Here is a 17,550-nt window from a genome sequence, read left to right on the forward strand (position 1 = left end):
ATCCTTCCACTGTGGAGCTGCTGAGGGTTGAAGAACAACAGGTGCCAATTGCTACTACAACATTGCACCAACGGCAATATCGCACCAACAGAGACTCTGTAATTCCCATTCACCAACTGATTCGTTGACTAGAGAGCCAAGGGGTGATCAGCAAGATTCGCTCACCCTTGTGATTCTCATTCAATTGCATATTTCTTCATAAGACAAGAGACCCTAGTGTGAAGAAAAATAAGGAAAGAAATAGAGTTAGAATTTGGAATAGGACTTCTTTCTCTATGAGAAATCCAGATTGGAATGTTGGACAATGCTGGTAGTAACAGGGTTCTGGATGCAAAACAGTCAATTTATTGACTCATTAACAGTTCATAAAATTTAGCACATTCCTCTGTCTCTTGTCAGTGGTAAACATATGCTCTCAATTTACAGTGGGATCTGCAGTACCATTCCATAAATATTAAAAATAGTTTTGTGATCATTACAATGAATGTGTTTCAAACCACAGTGGAATTCTGATCTTAAATAAAAGAATTGTAAATTGTGTCAGACAAGTTCACATGATTCATGACCTACTGAAGTCATTGAAACAATTCAGCCTGCAACTCACTGAAAGCCTCAAGAAAAACTTTTTTTTTTCCAGAATCTAAAAGCAATTTCTGATCATAAACATAATTCTAGAGGTATAGATTAAACATACTGTTGCTCACTATAGTGTATCACAAATCGAGCCAGTGAAAGGGCATTCCCAGGATACTGATAAACCAATGTGATGATTATAGAACTCAGTACAAAATAGAGTTAAGACATAAACATCATTTTATCTAGTATTAAATAGAGTCTGATATATCTGTTCCTGCCAAATTCTTATAATTTTACTCATGTTGAAAAGTGGTATTTACTTTGAGTAAGGGAATTAGAATTTGACACACAGGTTTTAAAAGTCTGTCATAAGTACATATTGACAAATGGACTGAACTCAATACTGTGATATTTCTGGGGGTTTTGTATGTGTGTGTGTATATATATATATATATAATTCCAGTAAAATATATGAAAAGGGCTCAACAAGTAACACAACAAAGCAGTTATATTCCATAACATGAGATTCTACTTCTTTTTTTCAGCAGAAATGTGGTATGGAAATTTCTGACCGCAGAAAAAGAGTGTCTTCTTTTTTCCCCACTTCTTGTGAACTTGACTTGTTTTATGTATGGCTCCATTTTACAATAGATGTAATGTAGACTCCTACATATGAAAATACGCATTATTTCCTCGGTTGTGTGTATTTATTTTGGCTGTCCAGTTTAAATTTTATTTGACTTGATGAGATTAAAAAGGCAGAAAAAGTCCTACCTTTCATATGCAGACATGATACTGAATTATCAAACCAATTGTCCTGTGGTAGTAATGAGCATATACTTTCCTAGAAACTAAGCAGATTTTTTCCCCTGGAAGGCATTAAATGGATTATTATTTTTATGTGTAAAATTGGATTGTTCAGTGGACAATTAACTACAAATACCTGTTTGTAGAACAGAGCGCATATGATAGGGAGAAAGAGATTTCACCTCATTGACTACATATGATATGAAGTACTACAATTTTTGCTGCTTAGTAAGTAATCTTACATAAAAGAACGTATTTATTTCTACTTTAAAAAGTCCACCTAAGACATACAAATAACAAAACTGTCACCAAAAAGGCTACAAAAAAGAATGTAACTTTTTCAGCCTGGAGTAAAGTGGGAGTTGGCTGTGTAAACATTCACCTTCTATCTTGTCCTTATGCATTTCCATTCAGCTAGCTCTTCTAGAGGCTGTGAATAACTGAAAGCCTGTGCAAGCAATGAAAGAGTCAAGTGCACCACAGCTGAGATCTGTGTCACAGCACACTTGCTGCTTTCACTCAGAGTTTTCATGGGACACAGCACACTAAATAGGAGATTGCACATATCTGCAATCAACATAAATATATTCCAAGCATCTGATGCATCTAATTAACACTTCCCATGTGAAATGGAATAACACAGTCCAAATCCCCTTTCAACTAATGGGGAACTTCCATAAACACAAAGAACTGAAGCCCAGATAACATTGCCTATTCTGACCTTCTAAAACGAACCAGATATTATGTGTCTTCCAATAATCCCTGCAGCCAATTTCTGTTTTTTTTTTCTGATCTGATAAAATGTCCCATAGAATAACATTCAATCTCAGTTCTAAATAATGGGGAATAATCTCCATTGTTGGGTAATAGCTGAGTGTTTAATACTGACATTTTAACAAATGTAATAGAAGCATACTACAACAGCTTTTCTTCAGCTTCTGTGTGCAAAAATTTATAAATGAATACTGATCTTTACATTTTTATTAAAATCTTTATACAGAAGTTTTCTAAACTGTTCCCTGAAGACCTGCTTAATATCTAGCCAGTGTCCTCTGAATCCTTCCTTTGTAGTAATGCAGGAACTATAACTTGATGCAGTACTCTACTGTCTGACACCAGATGAAACAGTGCTCTCATCCTTGATTCTGTATCTCTACAGGCATCCATCACTTTATGAGTGATCATGCAAGTAATGTGTGATCTTTAGACCACATAAAAAAGGAACCAAACAACCCTCTAATTTCTTGCCTCTGCAGTGCTTTGACTTGCTAGTTTTACTGGTTAAGTGTAAGGATTGATCACATAGACCACTAAGGCCTTATGTATGCGAGGTATGTTATTAAATAGTATATAATTAAGTTTTATATAAGGAGATAATTAAAGTGACAATGGTCTAACCCATGATTGGACATGTAAAATAATTTTTAATTATTTAGTTTATAGTGTTTAGATCTGTTTGATTACAGTAGTAGTATTGAGAATGTGGCTTTGACTAAGATCTGAAATGATGAAATCTATTAGCATATTTGACAGTGTCTTGATGGTGAAATAAATCGTATTGAAATCTAATAATTGGCATTAGATCCCAGAAAGTTCAATAAAAGGGAGGGTATTTAGAAACACAGGTGCAGAGTAAGTCTTGGCAATGCTATTGTTAATGGTCAACAATAGGCAGTCTTACACACTAGGTATGTAACAGTGCCTAACAAATTAAATCAAGGGTATTTATGAGATCCTTCAAATATATTGCCACATGTTAGTGATAGCTCCTCTTCTAAAAATGTTTTACACAGGACAGATTGTAATAATAAACAATTTCAGGAATCCTTGCCTTGGTATCATATAACAAATAATAACTCAGTATATGGTAATACTGTTATATTCATTCAAACATACTGCCTGAAAAGCTACTGAGCATGTAGCTGACATCTCATTCGTTTTCCACCCACTTTACTTTCACATCTCAGCTTGCAGCTTCCAGCCTTACATAGGCACTGTCTGGTGTTAACCATATGTAGTGTTATTACTCAAAAACTACAGCTCTTTTATTTCAAAAAGCTGTACTAAGTTTTGAGATAAAACAAAAACTCTTTTATAAACCAGAAATCAACTTAATTAACGCACTCTTATGTCTTTGCTCTGACTTTTCTTTTTGATACCGTGAAGAAAAATGCAAAGATACCCTTTCTGTGTTTTACATTATTTTAATACTATCTTAATGCCATCCATGGTACAATCAAGAGTATTTGAACAGTCTATACCTAGTACTGGTTTCTAAATAAACAAGTAAATATCTTATTATGCATCAGATGTAAACATTTTGTTTTAACTTGTCATAGTACGTTTATCAGCTTTATATTATGCACTAGTGTCATTCATAGCAGCAATACTAATGTCAGCCTGTATTGAAATATATATACAAACACATAGGTGAAAAAATAACAATAGAAAAAGTTGATAAGATCATATGTTTAAAATTACATTGTAATTGTAGTTTCCATTCTCTCAGCAGATATCTAGGGCTAATTTCTTTAAAGTTCTCTTTTTCACTTTTAGATCAATAGTTAGTCATATGCCAGGCCAATTCCTTAAAGAAGCAAGACCCACAGATATTCTCTGTGGGGGCAGGAGACTGTTCTGCAGCCAGGAATTGCCAGTGCTCAGGAGCACTCTCTCTCTGCTCCCATTACAGTGGGTAAAACTGGAATAAGAGGTTCTATAGCATTTCTGAAAATATGCCTGTAAAGTAATCCAAACAAATGCAAGAACACAGACCACTACTATTTTTGAATGGTCAACATAATTTTTGAAATGGTCAACAAATCTCTTATCTCACGTAATAGGGTACACACATAGCCAACAAAGAATTACCTGTTACCTATACCATAAGAGGCTTATTTTTAGTTCATGGGCAGGAAAGGATTGATACAGTTGTTCAAGCAGTATAAACTCAGCCTTTATACAGCAATATGATCTCAGATTTCCTTAGGTTCTTTTTTTTGTGATTTGTGCAGTGAAAAGGACTGCATGTTCATTCAACCTGCAAGACTTGTAAGGAAATGTGTTCTATCAGTCAAGAGCTGAAAAAATGCCTTGTGGGAGAGGGTCAGTTCATTCAAAATAAAGAGGGATGAGAAAGGGGAGAAAACTTACCCGGACATACTTTATAAACAAGTACAGCTTTCAATTGGTGTTTTGTATCTTACATTTCCTGCCCTTAAAATAAATAAAGATTAGCATTTGAAAATTATGCTAATTAACCCATTGATATATTTAAAGTAGATTTTCAAGTACATACTACCTTTCAGAAATTGGTCCTTTTGGGAAGTTTAACATAGAAGTACTTTCAGACAGATAAACTAACAAACTCAACAAGAGTCTAGAAAAAGGTGACACTCTAGAATCTGAAAAGGAGAGGAACTAGGAAGGCAAGGCAAGGCAAAACAAGTGAAGAGGTGTTCATTAGCTGTTGAGTGTTTCTCTTAGAAACTCAGCAGAAGAGTGTCAGGTCATTCCGATAAACTACACAAACACTGGCAAAGCTGCTACCTGTTTCCTCATACTTCAGCACCCTACTCTGGAGCTCAGTAATATTACATATCTAAAACCCGCATTCCTTCTAAATTGTGTTTCACTATTAGTGAAATATAATCAATGGGTTTTTTTCCTCCTCCAATAAACCAGTTATCTGAAATTGATTGGTCAGTTGGGCTTGAGGGAACCTACAAAGTGCTAAAAGTTCCCCCAAGCATAGCACATATTTCTAAGAACAATTATTACCCATTCACTTAAAGTTGATATTGCAAGAAAAAATGAATTAATAGAAAGACTAACTGTACTAGCAAGTAGAGCTGAGACTAGAGCAGTGTGAGGTAACAATAGTACACACGACAGTATGGGGGGAAGGGAAAAAATTGCATAATCAGTTGCTTGTGGTGTGTAGACACAATTATGCCAGTGAAGGGGGAGAGCAGGATAAAGATGGAGTGAAGCGCAGATTGCTGCTTCAGAAGGCTTTACCAACTTGGGCTGGTTTGAGGTATGTATGAGTGACAGCTTTACAGGGCAGCTTTGGCTAGCAATCCTCACCCATTTTCCTTCCCTTTCCCTTTACTGCTACTTTCTTTGGCCCTCTGAAAGCCTGCTTAATTCACTAAAATCACAGAAAATTACTCAATCCCACAGAAACAAAAGTTGTTTGTTTGTTTGGGGTTTTTTTCCTCTGATTTTAATGAGTTAGATTTGTTCAGTGAAGGGGAATAAGCAAGTCTGTGTAGCTAGAGGAAGGAAATGAAGAAATTATGAGGAGTTATGTGCTGAGATGGGGAAATGAAGGTTGCTAGACTTCTCTCTGTAGTAGCAAAATGTTATATCAGCCCTATATCAGCTCTGCATCCTGTGGATGGTAGGCTCAAGGTGGATAAGGTGATGTGACTTAAGCTGATGTAAGAGCTTGCCATCCCTGAGAGACGTAAGCTTTCCCTGCTTGCATGATCCCCTCCTCTCCTTTCTCCTGTTTTGCTGTTGGCACTCAATGGACTCTTACAGACTTGGTTCGTATTGCTAAGCTGGCAAAAAATTAATTCAGGCTAGAAATAGGTGCCTTGAAGCTAGGTAAGGAAAGCGAGGGACTGCATGGTCAGGAATGTGTTCAGGGAAGGCAAATGACTGGGAAAGAGGAGGGGGAACCTTCACTTGCAGTAGTGGTAAGGTGGCAGATCAGCTCAATCATAACATGTAACATCATCCTCAAAGAGACAAATTAATTCTAAATAGAGACAACAGATTCTTAATTGAATAGCTCTGAGCATGTGACCATTGCATTGTGCTTTAATATATATATTCTCTTATATTAACTATTCTTCAGATATACACAAGGATTTTAAAAATAATTTAAATATATACTCAACAGTTTGTAACTGAGCAAGTAAAGGAGAGTTTATGCATATTTTGTAACATGCAGGATTTCTTCTCCCAGCATTTCAGTCTTTTAAATGAGTTTATCATGAAGTACAGGACAAATGTCATTGGCATTCACTTTCAACAAAGTGCCTTAGTTGTTGTCTACATTCATTTAATTTCTCACTCCAAGCATAGACTGCACTGCACTGCTTCCTAGTAGACACAGAGCAATTTCTACATACTAAGAAAGTGTTTTGCCCTGAAGAAATTATGTGTGGCTCTTTAAAAAAAAAAAAAAAAAAAAAAAGTATTTATGTTGATCTTTAGAGCCTCAATCTTCATACAGAAAGGGAAAACTTCTTCTAGGGTGAAAGAATAACTGCTTGCTGTAAAGAACGTTCCTTTATGGTCTCTTAACTCCAGTTAGAGAATGAGGCAGGGTGAGTGTCCGTAGGCTCCGAGGACTAGCCTGAATCATGAACTAACTATCCGAAAGATATAAAATAATTTAAAATTAATATCTGGGATCCTCTGTGAGTTCTTAAATATTTGTTACACATTACAGCTTACTTTTTAGATCATGTAGAATGCTTTTTTGCAGGATTCTCAGAAAACACAGAGTAAAGAACAAGCAGTAGAAAAAAAGTATTAGGTGCACCTTCAACAAAATCTAACAGTATCATCATAGCTTTATTAAAAATATAATTTTAACTGCTGATTCATTTACTCTGTATGAGCTAGATGTCAGACATTCTGGAGCAGCTAAAGACAGAGAGAAGCTTTGGGGTAGTTCAAAATATGCCAGTAAAACACTACTTTTGCTTTCTATGGGAATTAGGTATTTTAATTCTGCTGCAGTTTTAGCAAGCTAGATTTTCAAAAAATTGGTCATAAGAGCAAAATATACAAGCAAAATGAATGAGTTTCTAAGTACACCACAGAAAAGATTAGCCAAGGCATGCACTTTTTTTTTTTTTTTCTTCCAGTTCAGTTGATCATGAAGATTCTGAGGAAATAACTTTTAAAATAAATGAATCGAGAAGTCCAAAATCAATTACAAGGTGTGGCTATTATTTTACCATAGTCATGTGGGTTTTCATTTAGCCACGGTTAATTCTATTTAGGTGAGATTCTTAAATACATACATACATACATATATACAAATAGTGTGAAGAATAGCAACATCACTGATAGAGTGTAACTAATTTCTAATGTAGGGACTTTTTTATGTTTGCCTCAAATTTATGAGATGCACACACAGAAGATTATAATATATTAGAGATTACATTGCTCCATTGTCTGTGAGTGATACATTAACAGTACACTCCATTTTCATTCACAGTCTCCTTGGAACATCTCAGAGGTTACTGTAGGATCATGCAATATTAAAGTTTTCCTTCTATCCATGAATCAAAGACAGACTATGCAAATTTTGCTTTTCAAGTCCATCCCACAGTCAGATGATAATACATTTATGAAATGGAAGACCTATTTTCAGCTGGATATTTCATGTTTAGGTATTATAGAGAACAAAGCACACTTAAGTTAGAGGGCAGTATTCAAACCTTTGAATCCCAAATTAGAATTTTTCCATAACTTTTCCTTCTTGCTAAGTAGATGAATTCACAGAATTGTCTCACATGCTAGACTAGGCTAGAAATTTTCAACTAGATTTTAGTTTTTCTACAAAAGTATGTCTCTGTATCAAATTCAATTACACTTCTGGTGGAAAAGTAAAATGATTTGTGTTAAAAACTTACTCATTGACATGATGACTATGTTTTAGTTCATATTACAGTTAATATTTGGACTTTACCATTTCTTTCAGTGAGATATAACACTAGGCTTAACAATGATTTATCTTGCTTTTATATGAAACGGGAGTTACCACAGTCTTAACATATACTTCAGGGCAAGTTTTCAAGTAATGTCATGTGACTGTAATGCTCTCTGCAGACTCTAAAGTATTTTTTTAACATGCAGTGAGTGCTTTGCTTTATACAGACTGCCATAGCCAAGAGTTGGTTTGCTTAATTCTGTTGCGGGAGTTACTTCTTGTTGAGAACAAGATGAATCATACCTGGTAGTGCTAGATTTTATATCTGTTAAAAAGAAATAGTTTACTTCTTCTAGTCATCTTATCAATAGTGCTTTTCTTAAGTCAGCAGTGTTCACCTTGAGCAGATCAGGGAGGAAAATTAGAAACTGATCTATGAGGTAGCTACCCCTCTTCAAGAGTAAAATTGGAAATTTATCTCCTAGTATGTAGATGCCCCCTCTGGATTCTTGCTTTCTTTTGATTATTCTTTCAAAAGATATATTCTTTCTCAAAACTAAAAAGGAAGGAGTTAAATCAAAGCTGAAAGGAGCTTATACGAAAAAAAGAGATGACTCTATTGTAGTGGAATTAATCAAACATGGTGATAAGATAGACATATCTAATTTCAGAAGCTACAGAAAGAATATCTTATCACAGTTATTTCAGTGACCTCACTTTTTAACTTTCAGAGGAAATGCCTTCAGTATGCAACTTTACACTGAGGAAAAAGAGCCAAAATAAGTAGATGGAACAATATTATTGAGTTTGCCAGTGGATTTTTTAACAGAATGTTTTTTTACAGTCTCTACCTCTTATAAAAAGAAATCCAAAACATCAGTTAGAGGACTAATTTTATTGCAAAAATGTTGTATGGACCTACATAAGTCATGTATGGCTATGAGTCTCAGTTCAGAAACCTGTTAATAAGATAAATGGCAGTATCATGTCCAAACTCCTATATTGTACACAAGAATGCAAACATATAATTGTGCATGCTTGTATAAATAAAAATGGCATCATAACCCTTTTTATATGCAGTATTCAAGGAAACAAGTTTTGACAAGAATAGAATTACAGTAGGATGTTTTATCTTGAAGTCCCTTAGTCTCAACTAGCCATATGGTTAATCTCCAAAGCAGTACAGTGATTCAGCTGAACTCTGCTTTTCAGCTGGACCTCAACAGAGAAAGAAAGGGAGAAAGAGGAATTAAAAACAGCTCAGTTGTTGTAGGAACAACAACATGTTGTTGTGGCAGTGGAATTTAATATAGCAGTAAGATTTAATTACTATTTATATTATAATTTTGATTTCTATACAATTAGAAAAAAAAAAAAAAAAAAGGTGAAGGTAGTGATCTACAAATACTCTCTGAACAGATTTTAGAATAATAACTTCCTGAGCTACTGAGGAAACAGTAGAAAACCAGAATGGTTTTATCAGCTGCTGCTGTAACCCAGGACTAGATTTTCGTGTAGAGATTTGATATTCCAGTAAAATATTAACTAAAATCCATATTCTGTTCTTGCATTATTGCAAATGCAAAAGAACAATGTGTAGCAAATAGTTGTATCTAATGACTTCTATTTTGTGCCTTTTTTCTTTAGGGAGTGACACTGAAGCAGGTATATGCTTTGGTTTAATCCTTCTCGACTTCTTCAGAGATTATATACAATTCCTTCCCTGTGAAAATAACAAAGATAGCATTAGGAGTAGTTTCTTCTGCCAAATGTCTGCTCACTTTGTGTTCCTACTTTTCCCCTGGAAATGCCTTTCTGCTCCTGTTTATGGCAGTTCTTCTTCATTAAACTTTATTCACCGTCTTCTGTCCTTTGTCTTGGCTTTCTCCGTCAGTAATTATTTCAGTGCACATGACATATCTTCTGACCAAGCCAAGCCATGCTGCTTGGTGAACCCTGAGGTAATTCCTATTAATACCATGTATCTTACTACTGAAGGAGTTGCAATTGCACTTTTTATTTTGTCTGAAAGCAGAGTACTTAGCACTTCATACTTCCTTTAAACAGTCTTTAATTTATTTTCTAGATCTCCAGATCAAAGGCTGCATGATGGAAGTTTTCATACACTGCCAGGATAAAAATATTTAGATAGGTACCTGTTAAGAACCTTCAAAAGATAATAATTGCTAAAAACTGAACTCGCACTGACTTGCAACAGTAGTGAGGCTTTCACAGAGATGCTATCAGCACTGTGAAGCACCTCTAAATAATTTTGATAAACCTGGCCTTGGAGAAACATATTTCTGCAAAATTGTTTCGCTTTTAACATTGAACAAAATTTGGTATGTTTTTTTTCATGTATAAAAATCATATAGACCAACTGGGAGTTAGTACACAATACCACCAGTTCGAACACCTATAGCTACAGTAGATGATTCTTTAATATTGACAGGCATAAATTAATAGAGATCATGAATTGATTAAAAAATGGGTAACTACTATACCAAAACTGTTGTACACAGCACTCTACTCTTTTGCTAAAATAGTTTAGAAAGTAAGACAACCAAAATATCAGAGTTGAGATGTCAAACATATAGTAATGCCTCTCAAAGAAAAGAAATATAATTACAGTTTTATAGATAAAGATTTCTCTTGAAGCATTTGGAATTAAAAATAGAACATTTCCTACTGTAAGTGCCTGAAGTGCATATGACAGCAATCCTACTGTTCAGCTTAATGAGTCTGTCAGTCCAGAATATTAAGCAGTTTGATTTAAGCATCTTAAATTTGATGTAGATCTAAAATGTTAATGGGAAGCAAGAGTTTGGAAAATGAAATAAGGGACACTTTTCCTATATAAAATATCTTCTAGCATCTGCTATTTACCTAAATTATGAAATGTGATTATTAATTATTATAGCTTCGATTTCTAGGGACTAAAATAATTCAAATCCAAAAATTTCCACTCTATTTTAAGATGTTTCAAGATGTCCATATAAGAATCTAGATGTTCTTCACATTTACTTGATGTCACTTATTCAATTTTTTTTGCTCATCTTGACAGACTTTTAAGGAATACTTTCCTCCATTGTTTGATCCACCATTGTGATTTGATTTATCAGTCTTCTGACTAAGTCACTGCTTAGAAATCCAGGATTTCACAGTTCAGATGCCCTAACCTTCCTATGCCACTCTTGCATCTATGTTATTCTTGGCAGAAGAGACATCTCTGCATTTATCAGACATCCAGCTGCAGAGTCTTTGCTCTCTTCTTTTTGTCACGTTGGTGTTAGAGAAAGCTGTATCAGTTTTTCTACACATTGCTTGTCAAAGACATGACTTAAGCAAATGTAGGCTTGCATGCAGAAACCAAAAAAGCACTTTTCTGCAAATATGCTGATCACTCATACATTCAGGCATCTATTAGAAATACAGTCCTTGGAATTTTTATGTTAAGTAGTTTAAGGGTAGACACTGTGTGTGAATTGATGACTAAAAAGCAAGCTCCTTCTTGACTCGGAAGATGTCATACATTTCATTTGAGCATTGTAGATTTATGGCCATTTGAATATTAACAGATTCAAACTTGTTTGAGCATATGTTGAATCACTAATCACCTTCTAGGTCATGTGACAGGAAAATGAAATGGATTTACAGGGGAAAAAAAGAAGAAAAAAAAAAAAAGAATTTTTATTCAGAACTCTGTGTCAGGACTATTATGATTCAATGACCAGTGTTATACTATGTCCCTGCAAGACGACTAAAAAACGGTGGCAGATGACAATAAAGTACATCAGAATTTAAGCCAATTTTCTTTGAAATGTCGATCACTTGAAAGGATCTCTATGACTCCCAGAGGGAAAATTTCCCTGGTGGCCTACTGCATTATTACAATTATTTGAATCAGCTGTACTATTTCTTCCAAAGGATACAGGAAAAGACATCTTAAGTAAGTTCCGTGCAAATTTAGATAAGAATTCTTCTTCCCTTATATTCTTTAGAATGGACTTTTGTTTCATTTTAAGTATCAACAACAAAATACAAAATCCAGCACGCATCTTCACTATTTGATGACACCTTGTTGTGGTTTGAGCCTGGTTGGCAGCCAAACGCCCTGCAGCCACTCTCTCTCCCTTATCTTCCAGAAATGAGAAGGGACAGAGAGCCAGGCCTGGGGTTTGAGATAGGACTGGGATGGGGAAAAATCACCCTTTATGATCACGAGCAAAATGCAGACTTGTTAGGGGAAGAAAAAAAGAACATATATTTATTAGAGATGCTAACAACAACACAGCAGGACAGTGAGAAGCAATGCCATATCTTGAGAACACCTTCCCCCCACCCCTCCCTTCTTCCTGGGATCAGCTCTGCTCCCAATATCTCTACCTCCTTCTCCCAGTGGCACAGGGGCAGGGAATGGGGGGGGTGCAGTCAGTGCTGCCGCCTCTTCTGTCTTCGGTGGGAGAAGCTTCTGGAACTTGTTCCCCCTGCTCCATCGTGGTCCCCCTCTCACAGGAGATAGTCGTCCAAAAATTTTCTCTGACATGAGTCCCTCCCACAGGCCGTAGCATTGCCTTACACTGCTCTGTCATGGGTCACCAACTTTCTCCAACTGGAGTCCCTCCCATGGGCTGCAGTGTGGGACACCCCCACATGCTGCAATCCTCCCAGCACTGAACTACAACAGTGGGGGCTACATTTTCCCACAAGAGCCCGGCCTTCTTCAGGCACAGACACCTTGATCATCCAGGTGGAAGCCACAGGCCATAAATCAATGTCTGCTCCACCGTAGGTCTTCATGGGTGGCAGGGGGGGCCACCCTGCCATCTCACCACAGGATACAGGGGGGTGTCTGCTCCAGCACACCTCCCCCCTCCTTTCTTCCTCCATTCCTTCACTGACCTTGGTGTTCACGCAGCTGCCGCAACTCCTCCTCATAAGTCTGACTCCTCCAAACTATGTCCCTTCTTAAATATGTTATCACAGAGGTGCAGCCGATTGGCTCAGTTTTGGTGCAGAGGTGGAGCTGCCTTGGAGCTGGGGGAGCTTCCAGAAGCTTCTCACAGCCCCCTCCCCTGCTACCAAAAACCCCCATCACTCATTCAAACCCAGGACACATCTACATACCTATAGCCATTACTACAGTATTTTGAAATTCATACATAGGGGTATTTATCCTTTTTTACTTAAAAATTATCCTGTGGCTTTACTCCCTATATTGGCTCACTTTCTTTTAAAAATCTGACATTTTAATAAACATGGCACTTACAGATTAAAGAGCTAGTATATATTCTTTTTTGGGGGGGAAATGATAAAAAGCGAATTGTTTACGTAACTTTTTGCCAGAATCTTGGAAGATGTATTTCCTTCAGAAAATCTTTCAGCAGGTAATGTGGCAGTGGGATTTAATTACTATTTATATTACAGCAGTCCTTAGATACACAGTCCTGGTTACAGGATCTCATTGTGGTAGATGCTGTTGAAACCCAATTCTTTCTTCATTCTCAAGATAAGTACCTTCTGGGCCATGGCAGTGCAAAATACCCTATTCTTCTCAAGGTTGTCCTAGAAGACTAAACTGTTGCTGATTGTCTGGGTCAGATAAGCTTACAATGTGTTTCTCTTGTCTACAAAAAGCTGACTCCAAAATAATTTAAACTGGGAATCAAGTAATAACTTTTGGTCACCATCAGCATGGTCAAGATTTGAACTGATGACTTAGATTGAAACATGCTAAATTCCACCATCAGCCACAATACTGCAAGCTGTACAATGAAAAAAAAAAAAAAAAAAAGAATTCTGTTGTGTGGGTAGTGTGCTTTAAATGTGAAAGAGTTTTCTTCACTGTGGCAGTAAGCAGCTTTGAGGTAATTGCTATTTTGTGTTTCAGTTCAGAGACAGACGTTAAAATGAGTCATTGGCTTCTGTCTCTGTGTTCTGAGCTGGCCCCTTCGCTTGTACAGTTTTATTGGTTTTAAAGGGACCGTGTACTGGCACAGCTGCTCACAGTATAATAGGGTATGCAGCATAGAGGAAAAACATTCCTGCATTTTCTGGTAAAAGTTTGCTGATTTTGTATACAATTTAAGCAATTAAATCCCATAACAGCTTTAAGTGCAAAATATTCAAAATACAATAGTTCCTCTAGTGATTATACAGGATATTTGGTGTTTACAGTTGTACTTATTTATATGTCATTTTGACTGAATGCATACTTTTTAGGGAGAAGTCCTGTCTGAGGTTTCATTTTTTTCCTCTTTTATGTTTCTTTTCAATTTACATTTTAAATTTATGTTAGTCTTGACCACTTCTTTAGCCTGCCATGCATGGGACTGATATTATCCCAAATTCTGCTGTGAGAACTTTGTGCTTCAGCTGCCTTTGATAGGATCACATTTTTTAAAAATAAGTCATATACTCACATAAAAATTTAGATAGAAAACTAAATTACATCAGCAGTGAAAAATCATATGACTGAAACATCAATTTTAATTTAAAAGCATTTCTTGAGACAATGCAAAATGTAATTCTATTGTTGAAGTGAGGCAAGGCTGTTCTGGGACAAAACTAATATAGAAGTCTGACAAATATTGTTAATAATCCTCTGATATGTATAACTGATGAGAACAATGTTGACAGCACCATATTGCAAAAAAGAATCATAGCCTGATGGGAACATTACAACCCACTGGTAGAAACATGCAAGAGCCTCTAATGCTGTTAGGGTTGCCACCATAGTGATGGACCAGATTCTCAGGAGCTGACATCTTCATAAATCAGAAGCTCTGTGGTACCACAACAGGTCCTTGGTTTGACTAATAGATGATTACACTTGAGGACTGTAGCACAGCAGAAATCATGCTAAGCAATAACCTATCCGTTCCGTTGACACTTTGGAGGCCAGTGATAACAAAGGGAACTCAGTAAGTCTGGTGGCCTCTCCTTCTACAAAACAGTACCTATAAAATCCAGCTATATTTAAAAGCCATTTAAGATTGAAAACCAATACTGTATGTGTCTATTAGAATTTTCAAATGAATTGACTTGTTAATGACATAATAAATCTTGTTTCCTACATTATTAAATTAAACACTTCCTATTGTAAAGAATATTTTCCCACCTAGAAATGGGTATCTACATAATGGACATGTACATATGGATCTCCTTGTATGAATTTCTGCCCCATTAATAACTTAGGTACATATATAGTTATGTATTTCCATTTTAAAAGCTGTAATTAAAGTGTAAATATTGTTGGCTAATGTAGTTGGCTGTCAATATGCACTTGTTATGGAAAATGTGACATGTCATTTAATAAGAGAGCATAACATGTTATAATTATGTAGGAATATGGTGTTCAGCTTAAGACTTATTTGTGTATCATTGTGTACAGTTATAAATGCTGTGTTACTGTATAGCTTGATCTTCTAATCATTGGAAGTCAGTATGCAGTAACTACATATTTTTGTATGAATCAGTCCGATACCATTATGATGAAATACATTTTTCTAGTGAGAATTTCACCTTTGAATCTCTCATGTAGGTGGGGTAAGATTTTATCCTCTTCCAGTTCTTCATTTTAAATGCTCAATCTTGTTTTGAATGATATGATGACTACCTTATGCCCTCTGGAAACCTAAACTGTCTTTTGAAAGTAAGCTTAACTTGTCACTTAAGGGATGGGGGGGGTTTTTGTATGTAAATTAGGGCAGGGTGCATTTTTGTTAATTTTTAATAAAAATGAATGTCTGGTTAGAGGACTACATTATCAAAGGAATAAAGAAAATTACTCTTGGAGTCTTACTTTATTTGTAGTTGATAGAATATGTCTTTGATGTCCTTATTTCTGTAGGTTAGCACTTTATTCCATAATTGGTGCCTTCATCTTATTAAGTAATTGACTTTTCCTTCATTAGACAAAGAAATGCATTACTTACACACAGTCCTGGAGAGAAGAGAGGGAATAGAAGTTCCTGATGTGGCAGATAGGAGCACTCAAAACCCTTACAAATGGCAGATGTACAGACATATCAGTATGGTGAAAATATTAGTGTATAAGAGGAAATTCCTGACATAGAGAAGGCTAGCTAGACATAGTCAGTGGAAAGACTGTAAGGGATGCAGTGTGTCCTGTTGCAAGTGAACTCATGCTACAGTCTACAATGTGGAGACAGACATAAGCTTGATGTGCAACTTACTACACTTGGTAGAAAGGCTATTAATTTTAGATACTGCAGTTGCAAAGGGAAGTACTTCCAATCACGAGAGAGGAAGGAATGCTCTTCTATTCCTGTAATATTCACTGTTCAGTGTGCATAGGAGTCACTCAACAAAGGCTCCTAGTATTGCAACAGGAATGGCTTAACTTTGAGGAAGATCAGGCAATTCTTTTATTTATAGCTTGTGTGTGCAGTTTTATGTAATTTCGTAACAGAAGTGAGTACTACTGAACACTTTAGTACATAATTCTCTAGTTAGAAACCTTGGTGTTTGGAGGCAAAGTACGCTTACATGCTCAGAAGTTTGCCAGTATTGCCAGTCACAGAATCACAGAACCTTGCAAAAATATTGGTCAGAAGAGACCTCTGGAGATCATCTAGTCCACCTCAAAGAAGGTTCACCTTCAGTGTCCAGGACATTGTCCAATTAAATTTTTAATGTCTCCAGTGACAGCAATTCCGTAGCCCTCCCTGGGGCACTTGTTTGACTGCCCTCATGGTAAAAAACTGTTTCCTGACATCTAACTAGAGCCCTCCCACACTGCAACTGGCCTCTTGTCTCATCCCTGTGCACCTCTAAAGTAAGTCCCGTTCCACCTGCTCTACTCAAGGCTATAGAAAGCCCAGCAGTTCTGAAACAACTTTAGTGCTTATGATTGTGACAGGCACTGTACTCTCTGCAGTACAGGTTCTGAGTTTCAACCACTACTACACAGTAAGTCACAGACATACTTCTAACATCGGGTATTCTTATCCCTTTAGTATAAAGATGCTGTTGCTTTTTACAATGCCAGCTCCAGGTATCTCAAAGGATGGTGTGCTGCCATCTTTTACTCAGCAGGAAAACACAGACCTGTGTTTCACACAGCAGTAAACCTGGGAAGTCTTTTGTGAATGCCACAACTGGAAGCTTCCTTTCACCTCCCCCTTCTATGCCTAGAAAGGAGAAATCTGAGCCTGGTTTTATATAAAATCAATTTTCAAATTCTTTTTTAACTAAGAATGATTTCCCTGCTTTTTTGAATTTTTGATAAAGCTTCAAAGTATGAAAGATACTGTATCTTTTTTTACAGGTGGTAGAAATACGTCCATAGAACAAATGGAAAGTAGGATCTACAAAATCTTTGCATGGTAACATTATATCTACCATATAAATATTTGTGCTTATTGACTATTCTGATTCTCAGTTAAAAATAAAAGAATCAAGTAGAATTTATTTTAGGTGAGGCTGTTTTAAAAATTGTCAAGAAACTGTACCATCTTTCTGCT

The 17,550-nt window shown here is 36.2% G+C and overlaps 1 protein-coding gene and 1 long non-coding RNA gene across 7 annotated transcripts in view; one reads left to right on the plus strand and one right to left on the minus strand.

Moving 5' to 3' along the window:
- Nucleotides 1–17,550, plus strand: part of ROBO2 (roundabout guidance receptor 2) — a 946,026-nt gene that overhangs the window by 446,541 nt on the left and 481,935 nt on the right. The gene's annotated exons all lie outside the window — the stretch shown is intronic.
- The window catches only part of LOC122152937, an 80,994-nt gene that overhangs the window by 59,243 nt on the left and 4,201 nt on the right, over nt 1–17,550 (minus strand). The gene's annotated exons all lie outside the window — the stretch shown is intronic.

The sequence above is a fragment of the Tyto alba genome, unplaced genomic scaffold, assembly GCF_018691265.1.
Source record: "Tyto alba isolate M040663 unplaced genomic scaffold, T.alba_DEE_v4.0 Super-Scaffold_14, whole genome shotgun sequence".
NCBI classification, from domain to species: domain Eukaryota; kingdom Metazoa; phylum Chordata; class Aves; order Strigiformes; family Tytonidae; genus Tyto; species Tyto alba.